The 21,164-nt window shown below is 38.4% G+C and overlaps 1 protein-coding gene across 13 annotated transcripts in view; it reads left to right on the top strand.

The window, feature by feature from the left end:
* The first annotated feature begins 2,183 nt into the window (after nt 1–2,183).
* MBNL1 (muscleblind like splicing regulator 1) overlaps nt 2,184–21,164 on the top strand; it is a 196,510-nt gene continuing 177,529 nt past the window's right edge. For 2 of the 13 annotated variants that reach the window (XM_048864456.2, XM_048864447.2), the window contains exon 1: nt 10,399–10,623. The gene's annotated coding sequence lies outside the window, so the exon portion shown is untranslated. Of the gene's footprint in view, nt 2,587–10,396; nt 10,624–19,998; nt 20,062–21,164 lie in introns of those variants that run through there. The other 11 variants (XM_048864459.2, XM_048864454.2, XM_048864451.2 and 8 more) reach the window with 10 other exon arrangements.

The following is a 21,164-nucleotide window of genomic DNA, read 5'->3' as shown; positions in this document are numbered from 1 at the left end:
AAACCTTTAATTAGAGACAGTCCCATCATGAGCACAGTGTAATTAGGGAAGACTAACAAAGTGAGTGAGTTTTATTATCCCCATTTTACGGGACAATGACGAACAGAGAGATTTGACCTGCCCAAGGTCACATTGGAAGTTTGTGGCTGTCATAAATATAAAGGGAAGGGTAAACTCCTTTAAAATCCCTCCTGGCCAGAGGAAAAATCCTCTCACCTGTAAAGGGTTAAAAAGCTAAAGGTAACCTCGCTGGCACCTGACCAAAATGACCAATGAGGAGACAAGATACTTTCAAAAACTAGGAGGAGGGAGAAAAAAAAAGGGTCTGTGTCTGTCTGTGTGATGCTTTTGCCGGAGACAGAACAGGAATGGAGTCTTAGAACTTAGTAAGTAATCTAGCTAGGTATGTGTTAGATTATGATTTCTTTAAATGGCTGAGAAAATAGCTGTGCTGAACAGAATGAATATTCCTGTCTGTGTGTCTTTTTTGTAACGTAAGGTTTTGCCTAGAGGGATTCTCTATGTTTGAATCTAATTACCCTGTAAGGTATCTACCATCCTGATTTTACAGAAGTGATTTCTTTTTACTTCTATTAAAAGTCTTCTTGTAAGAAAACTGAATGCTTTTTCATTGTTCTAAGATCCAAGGGTTTGGGTCTGTGCTCACCTATGCAAATTGGTGAGGATTTTTACCAAACCTTCCCCAGGAAGTGGGGTGCAAGGGTTGGGAGGATTTTGGGGGGAAAGACGTTTCCAAACTACATTTTTTCAGGAACCCAGATAAAGTTTGGTGGTGGCAGTGGAAGTCCAAGGGTAAAATAGTTTGTACCTTGGGGAAGTTTTAACCTAAGTTGGTAAAAGTAAGCTTAGGAGGTTTTCATGCAGGTCCCCACATCTGTACCCTAGAGTTCAGAGTGGGGAAGGAATCTTGACAGTGGCAGGGGCAGAAATTAAGCCAGATGCCTCAGTCTCAGTCCAGCACCTTAACCACAAGACCATCCTTCTGTGTTTGTGGGAAGTGTTTTCTACCTCAGGTTATGTGTAGTGCTGAGCATCTTCAGAGCTATGCTAGGATGCAGAGATCCAGCCACCACTACACTCTACTGCAGAATGCAACAGAATCAGAATTTGGCAACTGTGTTGCCATCTGCAAATCAATCACCCTCACTTTCACCTTACCCTGCAAGGCCATAAATCCCTCCTACTAGATGGGAGAATGTTGAGGAAATTTAGCAAGGAGAACCACACAAAATTCCCAATGGAGCGGTCCCTCCTCACAACCCCTCCTTCCAGATTTTTCCACAGGAGGCCAACATCTGGCTTTGTCATTGAGTGATTGTTTATTGTGCTGTGTATTCTTGCTCTGGTACTTAGCATAGCGTCATCATTTTCGGTAACATCCCCTTGAACTTGGAGTTTAATTAAAAAGTCTGTAGTTTTATAAACCTACTTAGTGCCCAAGACATTAGATTGCCTGTACACATTATTTCCCCTTTATACGTAAACAATAAATATTTGCACACGTTTACAAAGAAACAATAGTTTTCACATAGCTCCTTATTTTTTAGACTGAACAGTGGAAGCATTAATTTTGTTAACTCCAGTAATTCATTAGGCTGCTGTCCATCTATTTGTGAAAGTCTTGTAGAATTCCAGAAGTGAATTCATAAGAGTGATGATCAGTTCATTCAGCTCATTTTATAATGTCTAAAATGTGGCTACTATACAAATGTTTGCACTGGAAGTAAGCTGTCATTTGTGCAGGAAGCCCAAAGACTATAGTAGCTGTAATACAATTAACAAAAGAGGTTTTAATATATCTTGCCTGCAAAAGTCTGTCATACTTAAGACTTTGCACCTGCCCTGTGATGTTGGTGGCTGAAGCAGGGTGAAATGATAGTCTGTAGATAGTAGCAGTTTCAGTTTTGCAAGGCTTTATCGGTTGCTAACAGACAGCTCTTCAAGAGGAAGGAAGTACAAGACCTGAGGACAAAAAACAAACACCCCCCCGCCATTACCACCAAGTTTCCAGGAACACTTGTTGATTTTCTTGCCAGGCAGGGCAAGTCTGTCTTTTAGGCCAGATGTCAGTCGTCAGATTAGCAGTTAGGCCAGACACTAAACATTTTTAACTGGTAGATTTTAAAACACAAGACCGAGAGATCGTTCTTTTAATGTGAACTGTACATGTTAAATTACAGTAGCTGCTTCAAATTAGGGATGTGGCTTTAAATACAAAAGTACTTCCTCTAGCATCTCTCTCTTTTTTTTTTTTAATAGCGGGAAGTAATTTTTGGTTCTTTAAAAAATACATATGCAAACCATAGCCTGTTGCCATGGTTACTACTGTATGCTAATGTGAATAGCTTATTTCACGTTCTTAAACCTATAGGGTTGGGGAAGCATAATTATTCTGGTCTTTCACTATTTCCCCTTTAGCTAGGCCACCATCCTTCTACTGTGAAGAAAGAATGTTGTAATTAGCCCAGAGTGCACAGCAGAACAGAGCTCTTCGAGGTGGTGGTAGCTGTGTCACTGTATTATTTAAGCAGCTTTCAGACCTAACTTACACTTGAGGCAAAACAGGTAAGAACTGAGCTCTCCCATGTTTGTTTGATTGTGTAAGTTGGCATTAGAATTATGGAAAACTGTCTACTAAGCTTCAGTAAGTAATTCTGGACTCTTTGTATTGAATGGAACGTTGTCATTTTGCATCTTGGTGATTTATCTTAAATGAGTGAAGATTTTAATAATAATTTATTATAGACAAGAAATTGGCACTATCTATTTGGAAAGGAAACTTTTTTTGATGTGAAAACTATAACTAACTAAAAAATTATATTCATTTTTATATCAGTACTGAAAAATTTTACTTGTGGATAATCTGTTTAAATTATACTTTCCAAACACTATTTGCAAATGAAGTCCTGCTCTTGCCATTGCATTCCTGTGGGCAGATCCGGGCACCCATGTAGAGTCCATTTGGGGTTCTGGACAGGCAAAGGGGCCACCTGCATAATCTGATTGAAGGATCCCGGCTTAAAACAAACAAGCAAAAAACCATTTTGGTGGCTTTTTCACTGAGCATTATTTTTGTCTCCCTTGTCTTTTACTTCTCTGGAAGTCTCCAAGCAAGTGTTCTGATGTGTTTAAACCGATGAGTTGACTGTTTCACAATAGTTTCCACTTTTACTACTTAGTAGTAGTATTTGGAGTATAGTTTTATATTTAAGATGAGAACATAGCTGCCTTGAGGTATTAAGATAGGGTTATTTTATTCCTCCTTTTCATAATGGGGCTACATCCTGTTGACCCCAATGATTAAGTGGCAGGAATAGGGTAAGCAGGAGTTGGTATGAGATGTAGATACTGTTCCAAGTACATTTGTAAAATCTAATATAAATTAAAAAGACATTAATCCCTTGGCACCTGAGCTCCTAATTTCCTGGTATGAAATATTTCACTGCCAATGAATGTCCCACCAGTATTTGGTGACTAAATACTGTGTTGGAATGAAGCCAGAGTCCACCTGGGCTGAACTCTTGCACTTCTCATGACGGGAAGTCAAACTAAATGGAAGTGGACCCCCCATTTCTGACAGCTGAATTCCAGTGCTAATTAAAGGGTAATAAAGAAACCACCTTCACAGAGAACACAAGGGACATAGTGTATAGCATAATTATGCACTATAATATTGATAGGGTGCACTTTGCTCATTTATATGTTGTAGACTAGTGGACATTTGTCTAAATATGTTACTACTTTAAAAAATTAATTACTCTTTGCTGCCAGTTACTTGCAGAGGCAGTTTGTCATTAGATATCTAAGAACCTGCTTTGTGGGTGCTGGTCAGACATCACTGAAAATCAGATCTTAATTGTCAGAGTTAACTCTTAAAGCTGAATATGTTTGTAAAAGAGATTAATCAGTGTAGACACCTGAGCACACAAGTCATCTAAGAGAAACATGGGCAATGAAGTATTTAAATTGTAAACTCTTTGGAGTAGGAACCTTGTCTGCCTCTTTCTAAAGCTCCTAGTATTCATGTGTTCCTATACCAGTTCGTAATAAAAGTGTGCAGGACTGTACTGAAGTAGATTCAGAGACAGGAGTGGAAGAAGGACACAAAGGAGGTGGTTAGTCATCATGGGGCATTACAGGGGAGTGAGCGAAAAGACACATGAGTAGAGAGGTAAGCTGGAGCAGAATATTTGCCAACTTTGGAGATGTTGGTAATAAGATAAATAGCTGGATATACCCATCTTAGTTACATCTAACCACTAGATCTTTCTTGATTTATATTAATATGTAGATGAAACTACAAATGAGAGTCAAATGTTCTACCCAGATTTCATATTGTAAAAATGGGAGCAATCAGTTTACCTTAAAATAAAGCATCCAAAAGGTGAGAAAACTGCCTTAGTTTCTAGACAAAGGGTAATTACGGTATAAAACAAATAAAAAATAATGCACAGATCTAAATTAAGCTTCTTGAAGACACAGGTATAAACTGGTGTTGTAACTTAGTTGGAAAATAAACAGTCAGAAAGCATGCAGTCAGCAAGGTTTTTTCCTCGAGTGATTACATATCAGCTTTTATAATAAGGATGTCAAATAAACAGAAAAGAACAGAAAACTCCCCAACTAAGCTTTCTAGGACCCTTGGTGTAGTGCCTGACCTTCCTGAAAGCATTCTGCTTCCAAGCAGCTGCTCTGATAGACCATCACCAGAGCACCTGTGAAAGGGAATTAAACTGAGGTTAACCCCTTGTTCACCAAGGATGTGGTTATGCCCCTGCAACCTGTCACAAGGAGTAAACTAGAACACGTCAAAAATCTAAAGGAAAGAAGCAAAGATGAATTATCAGTATTAGTGACAGGACCTTTAAAAGAAGGTAAAGTCTTAAGAGAGCAGAAGGAGATAGGATTGGTTGAACAGATTGTGTTATTGGTCTGAGAGAATCAATACAGCAGAATTCCTGATCAAAATTGAAGAGAGTGAGCTAACAAGGAATATATGGGAAAATAGGGAGACAACCTAATGAGTACTGCTGAGAAAAAAACAGTACCACCAAGTCCTGCTAATTTAATCAGAGAAAGTAGCAAACCTCTTTGGCTTGTGCAAAGAAACTGAATGGAAGTACCGAGAGGAAGTTGTGTTACGCAATGATTTAAAAATTTCAAAAAGTCACCAAGGGTTAAGATATGCAAATAAATCAAAAATCTATTAAACAACTGCTGAGTTACCACGAGAGGAACTATTCTTTTCCATTTATAAGGTTGTATGAAAATATGCTCAGGTCAGTTGGATCTGAGTTATAACCAGCACTGATCAGAATGAGGAAAGGAAACACCGATGTTCAAAGGAAAAGGCAAGGTTGAGACGGGCAAGTCCTAGGTGACCTACAAGTCAGAGGAGCCGGCTTCTCCAGCTCATTTGGTGGAAAACTTTTCTAAAGATGAAGCAAGTCATCAACAGCAGTAGAAAGGGGTAAATCAAAATGACATTGCTGTGGGCTTTCAAAGTTTGAGACCTAATGTGCTGACTATGCCCTACGGGTACTTTGTTCTAATCTCTATTTTTCTTATGACTTATCCATGGATAGTCCATGGGAGACACCTCTGGATCCACTTCTTTTTTCCTCAAGCGAAACAATAGCAATATTAATACTTCTTGTTAAGACCAAAAAAATTGGTCACAGGAGCTGCAGTCTGAAGAAAAGGGATAGAGATGAAAATAAATGTATGGCCTGAAAATGGGAGATTGTTCTTTGAAAGGAATTCATCAGGGCACCACTACATGATCCACAAGTGGTAATGGTATCCAGCTGAGTGTGTTGCTGTGGTAACCAATCACTTCAAGTTAACAGAATCTAGTAAGGGGGTTAAAATTCAGAATAGTAGGAATAGAGGAATGATAAAAATGCAGAATAAAAATAATCAAACATCATCCGATACAGGTGACAAAGTCATTCAGAAAGCTACTCATCAAATTCTTCCAAATAAAAGGAGGATAGGATGGCTGGTACAATAAAGGGCACTGAAAGGCCCTCAAAAATGCAGGGGAAAATGTGGAAACGTACCCACTACATGTTATAATAGCTGAATTAGTCTAAAATAATGACCTGAACCTTCAGCTAGAAGTAAGGACCAGGCCAACCTTACCTAAAATGATATTACGGACTGTTAATGACTTAAACCAGCAAAACTAGGAACATCTGCATTAAAGCAGCCACTTTGTGGGGGGTTTCTGCCTAAAGTAGATATTGCTGCAGTCTCAGAATATTACAGGTTCTGATGTGAGATTTAGTCATTTTTGAGGTTTGTAATGTACATGCATCATTGACAGAGTTTCTTTTGTTCTATTTTCCTTTATTTTAAAGAAACAAAGTTTAAGACATCAAATTCTCATCCTTTTCCAAGATGTTGCCATAACCATACATAATAAGTTTACTTATAAAGTATCTCCTCTCCCTCACTCATGCACTTGGATTGCTACAAAGACCGTGCTAATACAATAATGCACTACACATATGTCTTTGAGTTTATACACACTTATTCTTTTACATATATTTGATAAATGACTAGATTACCTTCTCCAAAAATGGAAATTAATAGACAAATTAAATAGTATTAAGTAATTTAAAAACAATAATCATATAATTAAAGCCTTTACATTTTAAATATGCAAGGCATTATAAAATATACAAATTATGACCCTTCATAAAGCACTTAACACACTTTATGTGCATGTGCTTAAGTGCTTTACTGAATCAGTGATTACATAAGTTTATGCATTTAAACCATTATGGGATATTTTTGTTCTGTTTTTACAAAAAAACACCCCCTGAAAATCCACTAAAAATCCCCACTACGTAGGGCCTGATTCTGCTCATTGACAGTTTTGCCATAGACTTCATTAGAAGCAAGATCAGGCCTAAAGCGGACCGCTAATATGGCCCTGCTGATTTTTAAATCCCTGAATAATAAGGAACCTACTAATATTAAAGACCTCTGCACTCTGACTCCACCTTTTGTCTTTGACTAATTGGCCTATCATTTAGTTGAGTGACAAAGACTGTAGAAATACAGAAAATGTTACTGGGAATGGAGTAGGATGCATGTCCTAAAAAAGCAGTGCAGATCAAGGAAAAGGGTAAAACTGCATAAGATTCCTACCTATGTGTTTGAGTCTTAAATACCATTGTGATGGGCAGAGTAAATGGATAGCTAGATGGGTAGAGTGTGAATCACCTGAATAACTTCAAAAAGAAAAGGAGTACTGGTGGCACCTTAGAGACTAACCAATTTATAGCTCACGAAAGCTTATGCTCAAATAAATTGGTTATGAAGTGAGCTGTAGCTCACGAAAGCTTATGCTCAAATAAATTGGTTAGTCTCTAAGGTGCCACAAGTACTCCTTTTCTTTTTGCGAATACAGACTAACACGGCTGCTACTCTGAAACCTGAATAACTTCAGCTGGTTTCCCTCTTTCAAAAAATAAGTAAATGCCAAAAAATCTGGAGTGGAAATTTTGACATGAAGTAGCTTTAAGTTATGTCATATATCTATAGTTAATTGTGGGTGGTGCCAGAAGAATTCCTGGGTTTGTATTTATCACACTATCCCTCTGCCCATCAATAAATACTTATTTACATATCCATACAGTCCAGTTTTCAGAGTTAAACACCCAATTCCGTATGTGGACATTCAAACTGGCAATGAAGTTTCCATATGTCTTTGAATACATGCTTCAGAATGAGCCACCATGATCCAATTACACATAATATAGGGGAGAGGCTCAGAAATCATGCCTTGTTTTGAAGAATCATGATGAACTTATGCAATGGCCCCTATATACTATGATGGTGGGTGACTTAAAAATGCATGCAATAATAAAAATAGCTTCCTAAGGCCTGATCTACACCTAAAACTGAGCTTGACTTGGTTACAGTACTCGGGTGTGAATTGAGTGAGAGACGTAGTTAAGCTGATCTAAGCCCTGGTACAGATACAGATAGGCAATGGAATAATTCTACGAAGCTACCGCCTCTTGAGGGGGTAGATTTACTACAGCAATGGGGAAAAAACCTTCCGTTGCTATAGCATGTCTATAATACAACACTACAGTAGCATAGTGTAGACATACTTTGTGTTGATGTGAGCATCCAAGTGTGGAGCTGGGTGTCCTAAAATAGACATTCATGTTTGAAAACTGACTCCACGGTCAGTCGCTCACACATTTTTATATTGCATATACAATACCGTATGTGTGATACTGCACAAGCCACGTACACTAAACTCTCTGGGTGAAATGCTACCCCCACTGAAGTCAAAACTCCTATTGACTTCAAGGGTTGCACCCTTATTGTGTGTTGGTAAAATGTGATGGTACACAGCTTTGTGAATTAGAATGCTGTCATTGTATTTTAAAGCACTTGGGGCTAGATAGTGTCTGACTTTGTGCAAGTACATAGAGTTTGGAAAGGTTCAAAAGGAGACTGATGCCATGGTGAGGTTTAAGTTAATTTGTTTAGCCCCATAGCCCAGATTCCAGTTTGGATGCCTTAGGTGTTGGAGTAATCCTTGGGGTATTTAGTCAATAGCTGTGGCAGGGCTTATCTGCTTCTTCCATGGTTAGTGACGAAAACTGAAGTTGTAGCTTTTTTGGTAATAAATTGATTCTCTGGTGGCACAGGCAAACTAATTCTGCAATAACTAAGACCCTGATCTATTCAGGCAAATCCTTGTGCAAATGTGGAGATCTGATTAAATCAACTGGGCTCTGCATAGGAGCAGGGACCAGCCACATAGATTGTTGTGTCAGGGCCTTGCTCTCTTTGCTAGCAATGGTCAAACGGCAATATTCATCAAATGAATAATTTTTTGAAATTCAGGAAATGTTTCAAATACAAAATTAGAGAGTAATTGCTTTCACTATTCATTTTACTTACTCTTTACTCATGCATGGGGTAGTGGCACCATTGCGCTATTTCCTGAAACCTAGGGGCAGTGGATTGACACTTGTAGGTAGTGTTACTGTACAATATCATACAAGATCACCGTAAAAATTATTTTTCCTTTGCTAATGTGTTGTTCCCTACTCCAAAATTACCTGAACTTGCTCTCTTCAGGACCAATGGAAACACCTAGCTAAGATCCAGTGGCCCAGAAATAGAAGCATACACAGGGCTCTTTCTTCACACTGAGGAAGGATCAGCAGAACTCTTAGTAGAAAAACAAAAATTCACCTTGACTCTAGTTCTGGAGTGGGGTGACTGTTTTTCCTGTTTCACTGAATGTGGAAAGAAATGTGTGTGTTATCTCATTAGAATTACATTGTTGAGTTTTCAGGGGGAAAAAATTGTAACAGCAACATAGACCAACATAAAAGGGATTTTAAAAACATTATAAGTACAAGCTGAATTAAAAATTCCAGGCCAAATGAAAGTTTATAATGACTGGTCATTTTAGGGAGGAATTGGGCTTTAAGCTGGAAGTTTTTTGTAATTTTCTTCCAGAATTATGAAAAGGGTTGGATCATGGAACACACTATGACTTAGAAAGTGTGTGTAGTGGAATACAATAGGGCTAAGGGTGTGATTATTTAAACAAACAGAAAATCTTTTGAGCCCTGGAAAAATACAGTAAATACTCCTGAGACCTAGGAAAAAAGGATACAAACTACAACAGCTGCCATTTTAAAAGTTTTTGTTGTTGTTACCAGAATCTGTAAGGTTGGGAATATTTTACATTATTTGTGCAAAAGTGTTGCATACTTGCAGTGGGTACTCATAAATCCATTTCCTGGAAATTTGCAGAGCTGAAGCCAATTAGTTGCAACAGAAAGACAGTCTTTTGCAGACCGTGCCTGTGCTTAACTAAGCACATTGGTCCACTGTACAGTGAATATTAAGCAGCAACACTTTACTAAACCGGGCAAAGTCTGAGAGCTTGGTTATATTCTGCACCTAACCTTCAGTCTAACCTTGCAGCCTGGTCCTCCCTGTGTCTTTGAGAACCTTTGTGCAAAGGGATTTGCTCATTGTCTGAACAGGCGGTCCACAGGCACAGTAGCCTGCATGTGTCACATTTTCAATATAGTTCAGGGGTTATAATGTTTTACATATAAGATGGCACATACCAACACTGGCTTTTCGGGGATGATTTTTATCCAGATACCTTTTTATACCACATTTTGGTGAACGTCCTGCCAAGTAAAGCCGGTCTTCAGTGGCCCACGGTTATGTATTTGTGTCAGTCCCTCGGGTTTCACGAAGGCAAAACGCTGCAGTAGCATGAAAGCATTTTTTTTTTTTTCCTTCCCCCTTTGCATTCTTAAGGCTCGGCAAGTACGCCCAGCGCTTCCTGGTAGGTTTGGGTGAATGGGGGAGGGGGCAGTGCAGGCAGCAACGGAAACCAGACATTAGAGATAAGAGTCTGCACAGCTAGATGCCACAGTCCTTTCACGGCAGCTGAGTGAGTTGTGGCCATCATAATGCTACTGTGACCAGGGACATTTTCCCCCCCAGTCTTTTGTCATCCTGTAATAATGAATCCCACAATGCCTGGGGCAATCTGTCCACAGCCTGGTTGCCTCTGAAAAAAAAAAAATGTGAGAGGTAAGTTTCCATTTCCACCGTGTCTCTCTCGCTCTGTCTCTCTCTCTCTCTTTTTGTTGTTGTTAAATACAGTCTTTAATTAATTAATGAATATCTTTTTCGCTGTGCAAAATGTAGCTGGCTGAATGAGGAAGTGAGATTAGGCTTTCACTGACTTTCAGTTGGTCAGGCAGGGGCTGGGTTGCCAGGTTTATGGTTTCATATCGCACACCATCTAGAGCTAAAAAGAAAGCCGTCGGTCGCAAGTGCAGTTCTGCTGAAAGCAGCCGCCTTCCTGTGCGGGTTCTGCACGCTCTGTCAGATCGCAGGGGGCCTTGCAGTCCTCAAAAAAGAAAAAGGCGGGGGAGGAGGAAGAGAGAATAGGAAAAAAACAAACAAACAGGTGCATATAAAGTGTCATAATCACTTCATGATCTTTGTTTGAAGGGAACAGACGATCGAACAGCAGGGGCTCCTAATCGCTTGCAAAGATTTTTGCAGAGGGAAAAGTCTCATCACTTCTTCTCAGTCTACCGTCTAGCTTGGTTTTCATATGGGCCAAATATGTTCAGGGAAAGGTTAATTCTCTGCCTACTGCACATAAATTACGCATGACATGTTTAGCTCTGTTTCCTTATATGGAGAGTGCTGTATTTCAGTACTGGATGTCTTTTGCCAAGTTCGCAGGGTGGAGGACGCCCTGCATAAGAGGTTCTTTTTATTTATTTATTTATTCTGTTTTGTAGTGCGTCACTCAAACTGTAGGAAAAGTGAGTGCGCACACTGGTGTTTAGCAGCTAAAGTTCGGTTTGCATAGTACCCTTCACTAAGTGTGAAACTTAAAAAACGACTTTGATTTTGGTTTTCATTCAAAGAAGGAAATAATGAGTCTTGTTTTCTGTTGGGCTGGAATTTTTTAAGATTAGCACTATGCCATAAGGAAATATTTTGATACAGAATTCTGTAACGGTAGCAATGTGGTGCTGATTCAGTTTAATTTTTTATCTCCCAACTAGTTTACTGTCATTTGGGTGTAGAGAAACTAATGGAACCAACTTGTACTTAGAAGCTGCCAAGTCCCATTGAAAATAATCGTTCTTCTAAATTGTAAATTAAACAATTACATGGTTTGGTCTACCAAACCTGAAATGGTAGGAATAGCTGAAAAGTTCAGTAACTGTGTGTAGGTATATAGGTACATGCATACAAGTGCACATTATATCTATACAGCAGCATATTAATATATATAGTGTGCATATGTAAATATAGTGTGTGTATGTATATAAATACATCCACTCCTAAATGTCCTGGTCATATTTAATATATACATGTATGTATGTGTACATATAAAATTGTTATAATCCTTTGAAAATTATCAGGTAAAGAAAAAAATTAGATCTATCCAAGTTATTTCTAGAGCATCTGTCAGTGTAATATCTCTTGCCAACATAATGGATAAAGGAAAATCAGTTGACATAATTTATGAGGACTTTCAGAAAAAAATCTTCGACACATCTCAAGGGGCTGCTAAGGAAATTAAGCAGTCATACCGTGGGAGGAAAAGTACTGTTGCAGATTTGAAACTAGCTTAGAGATGGAAAAAGAAATTGAAATAAATGGTCAGTTTTCAACATGGCAAAAGATAAAAACCATTGCTTGTTTCAAGGTTACATACTAGGGCAGGGGTCGGCAGCCTTTCAGAAGTGGTGTGCCGAGTCTTCATTTATTCACTCTAATTTAAGTTTTCGCATGCCAGTAATACATTTTAACATTTTTAGAAGGTCTCTTTCTATAAGTCTTTAATATATAACTAAAGTATTGTTGTATATATAGTAAATAAGGTTTTTAAAATTTTAAAAAGCTTCATTTAAAATTAAATTAACATGCAGAGCCCCCCAGACCGGTAGCCAGGACCCGGGCAGCGTGAGTGCCACTGAAAATAAGCTCGTGTGCCGCCTTTGGCACGTATGCCATAGGTTGCCTACCTCTGTACTAGGGCTATGGTAGTTTAATATATTATTAGTGGCCTGGAAAAGGCAGTGAACCATAAAGATACAAAGTCTGTAGATGACACAATTTAGGAAAGACTAGAGAAGACTGTGAAGAACTTCAGAGGGATTTAATAAATCTAGGTGAATGGAATGCACATTGGCAGATGAAGTTCAGTATTGTTAAATATACATTGAAAGGAATAATTTGAACCATTCACACACTTTGTGAGGTTCTAGATTAACCACAGCGACTTTGGCTCAAAACCTGAAGGTTACTGGGGACAGCCTTTGGATGAAAATCTGTGTTCGGTATACAGAGATTGTTTTTTGACCAACAAAACAAAATATTAGGATGTATAAATAATGGGATAGAAATATTATAATGACATTTTATATTAATCAATGCAGCACCTTCACCAGGAATTGTGCATTTGGTTCTGGCCACTTTACCCCAAAATCATGTAACAGAAGCAGGAGAGGCAAGTGACAGACAAATGATTGGAGGCACGGAGAGACTTCTGTGTGAGGACAGAGTGAAAAGATTCAGTATGTTTACTTTAGATGGAAGATTAATAAGAGAGGACATGATATGAAATAGGGAAGGTAAATTGGGTTTTCCTTCACGGGGAACATGAGAAGAGATAATCATCGAAATAGAAAAATTGATAAAAGGAAACCCTCTTTTTACACAATAATAATTAACCCATGGAACTTATTACTGCAAGATATGATTGAGGCCAAGAGGTTAGTAGAATTCAGAAAAAAATTGGACACTTCTATGGACGAAGAGGACTTACACAGCTACATTTGATAGAAAAAAATCTCCTGTTTTTAGAAGGATTAGGAAGAAACTTCACCTATGAGCAGGTTATTGCATAGCTGTCCATTATGGGATTTATTTGCATTTTCTGTCTGGTATTGGCCACGGTCAGAGATAGGGTCCAGAACTGAGCATTCTATTGGTATGAAACTATGACAGTTCCCATGTTTTTTGTAGATGACAGTGAAAAGTAAACTGTATAAAGTGAATAACTGTTTCTGCTGCCATTTAAACCAATGGCAGAGCTCCTGATTTCAGTGGAAGTAAGACTGGACTCTGTCACATTTAAAAAAAAAATAGTGTCAAGCTACTCCCTTTTAGAGCAAAATATATAAGCACATGCATTATATATGCAATGAGTTGATGGTAAATCTGTGCACTCAAGCTCAGCACACACAAATCCTAAAGAAAATGTTTTTGTGTGATTGTTTTTGTTTATTTTTATGGTAACATCTACCATGGGCTAGGCACGTTGCAGACAGACACACAGATAACAAAGCTTGGTCCCTCCCCCAAGGAGCTTCCAGTCTAAGAACAGAAAGACAAACAAGTAGACCAGTTAGAAGAAAATGGAACAACAATTAAAATTGTGTGCTGTGTAGTTGTAGCCGTGTCAATCCCAAGATATTGGAGAGACAAGGTGGGTAAGGGAATATCTTTTATTGGACCTCACCACCTTGTTTCCTTAACAAATAAAATTACCATTATATGCACTGCAGTCTGTGTGGCAGAAATGGGTCTTCAGGAGCAGATGTGTTCAGGATGATTGTCTTGTACTAAGAAGCAGATCAGTTGGCGGGCAGGGCAGGAGAATTATGTGGGCGTTGGAAGTCCAGGACTAAATCCACTCCTAATCCACAGGTGAAGCATAGGGAAATGCAACAGCTCATGGTAGAAACTGTGCTTTTTGGGGAAGTTCTATGGTGTATGTTATAGAGGAGGCAGGACTAGATGATCATAATGGTCCCTTCTGGCCCTTGAATCCATGAAACTCTATGGTTGCTAAAACAGCCTCGAGGCTGGAATAGAGGCCCTGGTTCCTGTACACCTTCTCTATGGGTGTGAAATTCTCGATAGAGTCCTAAGTGGAGTATAGGATCATGTCCAAGAGGTGAATATAGCTGAACTACTAAGTAATAGTGGCCATAATATAATTAAATTTAACATCTCTGAAGGGTAAAATACAAAAGAAACCCATCACAGTAGCATTTAACTTAAAAAAGGAACTACACAAAAATGAGGAGGCTAGTTAAATGGAAATTAAAAGATACAGAAGTGAAATGCCTGCAAGCTGCATGGAAACTATCTAAAATCACCACAGAGGCTCAAATTAAATGTATACCTCAAATAAAAAAAACCAGAGGATCAAAAAATGCCACCATGGCTAAATAACAGAGTAAAAGAGGCAGTTAAAGATAAAAAGACATATTTTTAAAATTGGAAGTCAAATCTTAAATGAGCATAAACTCTGGCAAATTAAGTGTAAAAGTATAATTAGGCAGGCCAAAAAAAGAATTTGAAGAGCAACTTGCAAAAGACACAAAAACTAACAGCAGTTATTTGAAGTACATCAGAAGCAAGAAGCGTGCCAAATAATCAGTGGGGGTCACTGGATGATCTAGGTGCTAAAAGAGCACTGAAGGAAGACAAGGCTGTTGCACAGAAGCTAAATTAATTCTTTGCATTGGTCTTTACTGTAGAGGATGTGGCCATTCTTTACTGCAGACGTGAGCCATTCTTTTTAGGTGACAGATCTGAGGAATTGTATCAGATTGAGCTGTCAACACAAGAGGCTTTGAACAAATTAATCAGTTAAAGAGTAATAAGTCACCAGATGATATTCACTGAAGAGTTCTGAAGGAACTCAAATATGAAATTGCAGAACTACTAACTGTGGTATATAACCTATTTCTTAAATCAGCCTCTGTACCAGATGACTGGAGGACCGATTTATTTTTTTTAAAGGCTCCAGAGGCGATCCTGGATATTACAGGCCAGTAAACCTAATTTCAGTGCTAGGCAAACTGGTTGAAACTATATTAAAGAACAGAATTATCAGAAACATAGATGAATGTGATATGTTGCAGAAGAGTCAACACAGCTTTTGTAAAGAGAAAACATGTCTCCCCAGTCTATTAGAATTCTTTGAGGGGGTCAACAAACATGGACGAGTCGAGATAGTGCACTTGGACTTTCAGATAGCCTTTGATAAGGTCCCTTACTAAAAGCTCTTAAGTAAAATAAGGAATCATGGGGTAAGATAGAAGGTCCTTTCATGGATCAGTAGCTGGTTAAAAAATAGGAACAAAGGTGAGGAATAAATGGTCAGTTTTCACAGTGGAGCGAGGTAAATAGTGGAGTCGCCCAGAGATCAGTATTGTGGTCTGTGCTGTTCAGCATATTCATAAATGATCTGGAAAAGGGGGTAAAGAGTGAGCTAGCAAAGTTTGCAGATGATACAAAATTACTCAAGATAGTTAAATCCAAAACAGATTGCGAAGAGTTCTCTTCAGGGATCTCACAAAAGTGGGTGACTGGGCAACAAAATGGCAAATGAAATTCAATATTGATAAGTGCAAAGTAACAAACATAGGAAAACATAATCCCAGTTATACATACAAAATGATGGGGTCTAAATTAGCTGTTACCATTCAAGAAAGAGATCTTGGCGTTATTGTGTATAGATCTTTGAAAACATCTGCTCAATGTGCATCAGCAATCAAAAAAGCTAACAGTGTTAAGAACCATTATGAAAAGGAGACAAAATAAGAGAAAATATAATGCCAGTGTATAAATCCATGGTATACCCACACCTTGAGTATTGCATGCACTTCTGGTTACCCCATCTCAAAAAAGATATATTAGAATTGGAACAAGTACAGAGAAAACAAACAAAATGATTAAGGGTATAGAACAGATCTATATGAGGAGAGATTAAAAAGACTGGCACTGATCAGCTTGGAAAAGAGACAACTAATGGGGGGATACGATAGAGGTCTATAAAATCATAAATGGTGTGGAGAAAGTGAATAGGGAAGTGTTATTTACCCTTTCACATAACAAGAACCAGGGGTCACCCAGTGAAATTAACAGGCAGAGGGTTTAAAACAAACAAAAGAAAGAAGTTCTTCACACAACCAGTCAACCTGTGGAATTTGTTGCCAAAGGATGTTGTGAAGGTCGAAACTGTGGTAAGAAAAGAAATAGATGATAAGTTAATGGAGGATAGGTCCATCAATGGCTATTAGTCACGTTGATTCAGGGATGCAACTCCATGCTCCAGCTGCCCCTAAACCTCTGAAACTGGGACTGGACCACGGGGTGGATTACTTGATTATTGCCCAATTCTGTTAATTCACTCTGAAGCAGCTGGCAGTGGCCACTGTCTGAAAGCAGGATACTGGGTTAGGTGGACCATTGGTCTGATCCAGTATGGCTGTTCTTATGTTCTTATAGCAGTTTGTGGCCAATATAAGAGTGACCACAATGGCAACATTGCTGCCTTTTCTCGACTCATCCCCAGAAATCCCTCCTTATGCACATCCCTCTCCGCACCTTCACAGAGGTGTTCTTGAGCCCAGCTGTATCACATTTGGGAAGTACAGAGGCTCCCTTCACTCCTGTTTTGACAGCTGTATTCTCCCATATAATGTGAAGTCAACAGTCTCTCATCTTATTATAGTGTATTTTTTCCTATTTCCAGCTAAACTTGGGAAACTTGAACAATAAAATTTGTAAAAAATGAAAATACCATATATTTTTGTAGCTGACAAATAATTCAGGCTTAATTTGGTTTTCGTGTCAGTCGAAGATTCAGATTGGTTTTTATTTTGCCTTATTCTTCCCCTTTAATGATAATTTGTTACTCAGGTAAATTAGAGACCCTCCACAACTAGAAATTCTCCATGTTATCCTGTTTTGAGTCTGTTTTTAATTTTGTCAAGTTTCATAGCTAAAGGCAATAACACACAAAAAAAGTACAGTTCACTGTGTGATCAGTAACTAACACTGAATAGTAATTAATATAAATATCAAGCTGTAATCTCGCCATTATTCTGCCTAGTGTAGAGAGAGCAAGGACTGAATCAGCAAGGAGGCTGAATTCCCTTTTCATCTCTTAAACATTGATCCTCACCAGAACACTGACCGTTACTACATGTTCTGTGAATAAATTGGTGGCTTTACACTCTTCCATCTTGCATACCTTTCACGAGCACTTAAAAATGTCACCCTTTGTAGAGGAAGGGAGGGCCATGTTTACATGCACTTAATATTATTCAATGGAATCCATCCTGGAGAGCAGGGAACTTCTATTGGACTGATAAATTTTAAGGCTCTGGGACTTCAGGTTGTCTGGGTTAGTAGTTTAGCAGTAGCACTCTCGATTAATGCTTCAAGGCTAGCTCACTCACTTGCACTTTAGACCCATGGAACTTAGAAGCTTTTAAAAGTAAACTTGATCTACAGGAAAAGGGGATTGATGTATGCTAAATATGTGCTTCGTTAGACAACCCTCCAAGGAGCATTGATCTATGAGAATGTTACTCAGAGGGGCCACTGAAAGTCCAGGAAAAACAGGCTTTATGGACTAAAAAATACTAATCTACAGAACGGAGAGGTGGGCAAGATGTAATGTCTGCAGCCAGAAGGAGAATAATTAAAGAGAGCTCCATGTTTTCTTGTTTTGTATCAGGGTATAGCAGCCAATATACAGGCTAACCACCTCCTATTCTCTGTTTTTATTTGCTTACAAGTACTGCTTGAGTTCTGCTTCTGGATAGTTAATACAGAGATGGTAATAACACAGGAAAGACCTATAATTAGGAGGATGAGACTTTACACCTCTTGATGACCAGAATAGTGTATGATTGCTACTTAGGAGCTCTTTGGAGAAACTACAGCTGTCATACTCCTAAAAGAGCTAAAGCGAAGACAGTCATATTAATTGGTATACAAATAGACCTTGTCGTAAATATTCATTCTCTTTAAAGGCTTAGTATGTGTTTTAATGAAAATGCTATGAAGATTGCTGTAAAGAAAAAAATTTTCTGTTAGCAAAGGCCAGTACATTCTGCTAAAACTGGGGAAAAGTCCTTCCTTTTTTAATAAGATCTTCTGTGATCTCTAGATGTTATCCAGTTTGATGTAATTTTGTTTAGTACTGTATATTTTCACTCCTCTAGGACAGTGGCATTATAGTATAATATCAAAGAATGGGTCCAATCTCATAATCTCTTATTCCTTCTGAGTAAGGGGTCAGTGTAAAGGGCATAATGAAATTTTATCTATGCATGTGTTATGCACTCAGATACTGTAATGAAGCCTATCTGTCTATTAGAGAGAGCAGCCTGATGTACAAGAATTGGATTGCAAAGTACTAAGATATTCAGATCCAGGATTTTGATTTGCTTAATTATAGAGGTAATAATGGTTAGTCATGACATTTGGTTTCCATAACCAGCGACAGATTCAAATCCTCTCTCCCTGCCCAGGTGAACAATGTTCAGGTCCAGGATTTTACATGCCATCTCCTATGTTAGTGGCTATAGGGATGACCAAGAAGCTTCCCCATGTTTACATGGATGCTCACATTACTGGTCTCTATACTTTCTGCTCCCTGGGGACCATGGAGACTGCTCGCTGTTGATACAGAAACATTTTAAAATTATTTTTCTAACTAATTCAATAAGAAAAACAACATGAAAAGAACATTTTCTTTCTATTAGGGCCATGATTACTTACCAAAGGCATAAACATATGTCTTCTCTTTTATTGCCATCTTCATGACGTTTGGCATCTGTTCTGTCACCAATATACAAGTATTACTCCATTTGCATCAATGGGAGTTTGTACATTTAGTAAGGGAAAGAGCTGAGCCCATTACTGCTATATTTTGTATGTGATGCAACTTTTAACATATGTCTAGTTGGTAAAGGATTATAAATTGAAAAGGTGAGGATTTGGGCACGACATGTCATCCAGGAATTTAGTTTCTGGTTTTAGTGTATTAAAATAAATAATGAATACTAGCTCTTGTCCTGGTATCAGACTTCTGCTTTTACCATCAGTAATCTGTACAGGAGAGCAGTATGTGGACATCTCCTTATTCAACATTTTGTTTAAATACTAAGGAAACTGACTAATCTGTTTTTAAAACGTGTGCTGGTTAATGCTGGTAATGTTTTTCTGCTGCTCTCTGAGGCATCTCTGAAATGTTCATTCATGTTTTCAAAAGAAGCTGTCTTGCTACACAACATATGTCTGTGACAACTGTCAAACAAACCCAACTGTTTCAATTGTATATGGTTCTATAGCATATACATCAGTGATTCTGGGCGTATATAGCTCCCCTTGAAGTTTATGTACATTAGACCGTTAGTGGATAGTTTCTGTGAGTCCATGTATTTATATGGTTATTGTTGTAAGAGTTCAGTGTACATTAAACTCATGATAAAATACAGGGATGTGTCAGGAGAATTATTTTTCCACTGAGATAAATTATTTTTAAAAAGTCTACATACTGTCTGCTTCTATATCTCTGAAATATTCCCTCAAATTATGTTCTGTATTATATTATCACTACAGAAGATTGCCTGTAAAGTCTGACTCTAGTGCAGCAAGCTGGGATAACTGAATCTTTAAAAAAAGGTAAAGTTAATAGTTTCCCATATATATGTGTGTGTGTGTGTGTACATAAAGCAATATTTCACACTCAGTATAAAACACAAATAAACAAATTAGTGTTACTGTTCTAATTCTTGTTTGTTTTCAATGGGATGGTTGCTACTTGATGTTAATTCAAAACATCATTAGCAAATTTAAAAGATAAAAACATTTCTAATATGTTAGGTAACTTTATTGTACTGTAAAATTAGTGTAGGGCTGGATTAACCCTTCCTGAATTAAAAAAAATAACTGCAGAAGAGAGGGAAAAGAGGGGCAAAAATTAACACTTGGTCCCTTAAAATGGAATAGGTTTTGAGGGCCAGAGAGTGGACAGGGCTATATGGCTGCCAGCCATCTGTTCTACCGTGAATATGCCCTCTCATATATTAGCAGTCACTGAGATGCTTCTTCAGTCTAGTCACCCACGGTCTCCCCGGCAGCACTGATTCCTCAGGAGCCATGTTTTTACTGGTCAAATCACCCACAACTTCGCACTAGCAGCTCTGAAGAGAACATCTCAAGAGTTAATGCTATGGCTGTATGCATATGCAAGTGGTCAGCTGGGGACGATGCAGTGGAGGCTGGATTATTCTCAGCTACTCACTTTCAAGCCCCTACTCCTAAAGTCTTGGTGCACGTGTGGATGGCAGGAGTGGGTCAATGCAACAGAGGCAGCATTCTACCTCTTTTCCTGCTTTCAAGAGGAATTCAGCTTGAATTGTGTCTCCTCTTCATGGGATTTGGGGGAATTTTGTGTCATAGGGTGGCCTGATCCTATGAGATTTGCATGGCTGCACCCTTACATTCTCACAGAAGATCTCTAAAGGCAGTGGAGTTATCATCTGTGCATACAGATATGTTTTATGGCTGGGCCCTTAACAGCCAGTTTAAACAATGTTAGTTCTTCTGACTGTTGAGGCTCTTAGTCATTGCCAGAGAAGCGTAAAGGTGCCTTAATGTAAATGAGAATTCAGCCCACATATCAATGAATTGTGTGTGTATATGTACGTCTTTGCTTATGCACGTATATATTTGAGATTTCAAGCTTTGGCCTGTGATATACAGAAGATCAGACTAGATGATTT

The sequence above is a fragment of the Caretta caretta genome, chromosome 9, assembly GCF_965140235.1.
Source record: "Caretta caretta isolate rCarCar2 chromosome 9, rCarCar1.hap1, whole genome shotgun sequence".
In the NCBI taxonomy this organism is placed as follows: Eukaryota; Metazoa; Chordata; order Testudines; family Cheloniidae; genus Caretta; species Caretta caretta.
Note: the sequence above shows the minus strand (reverse complement) of the source record. Positions and strands in the feature narration are given on the sequence as shown.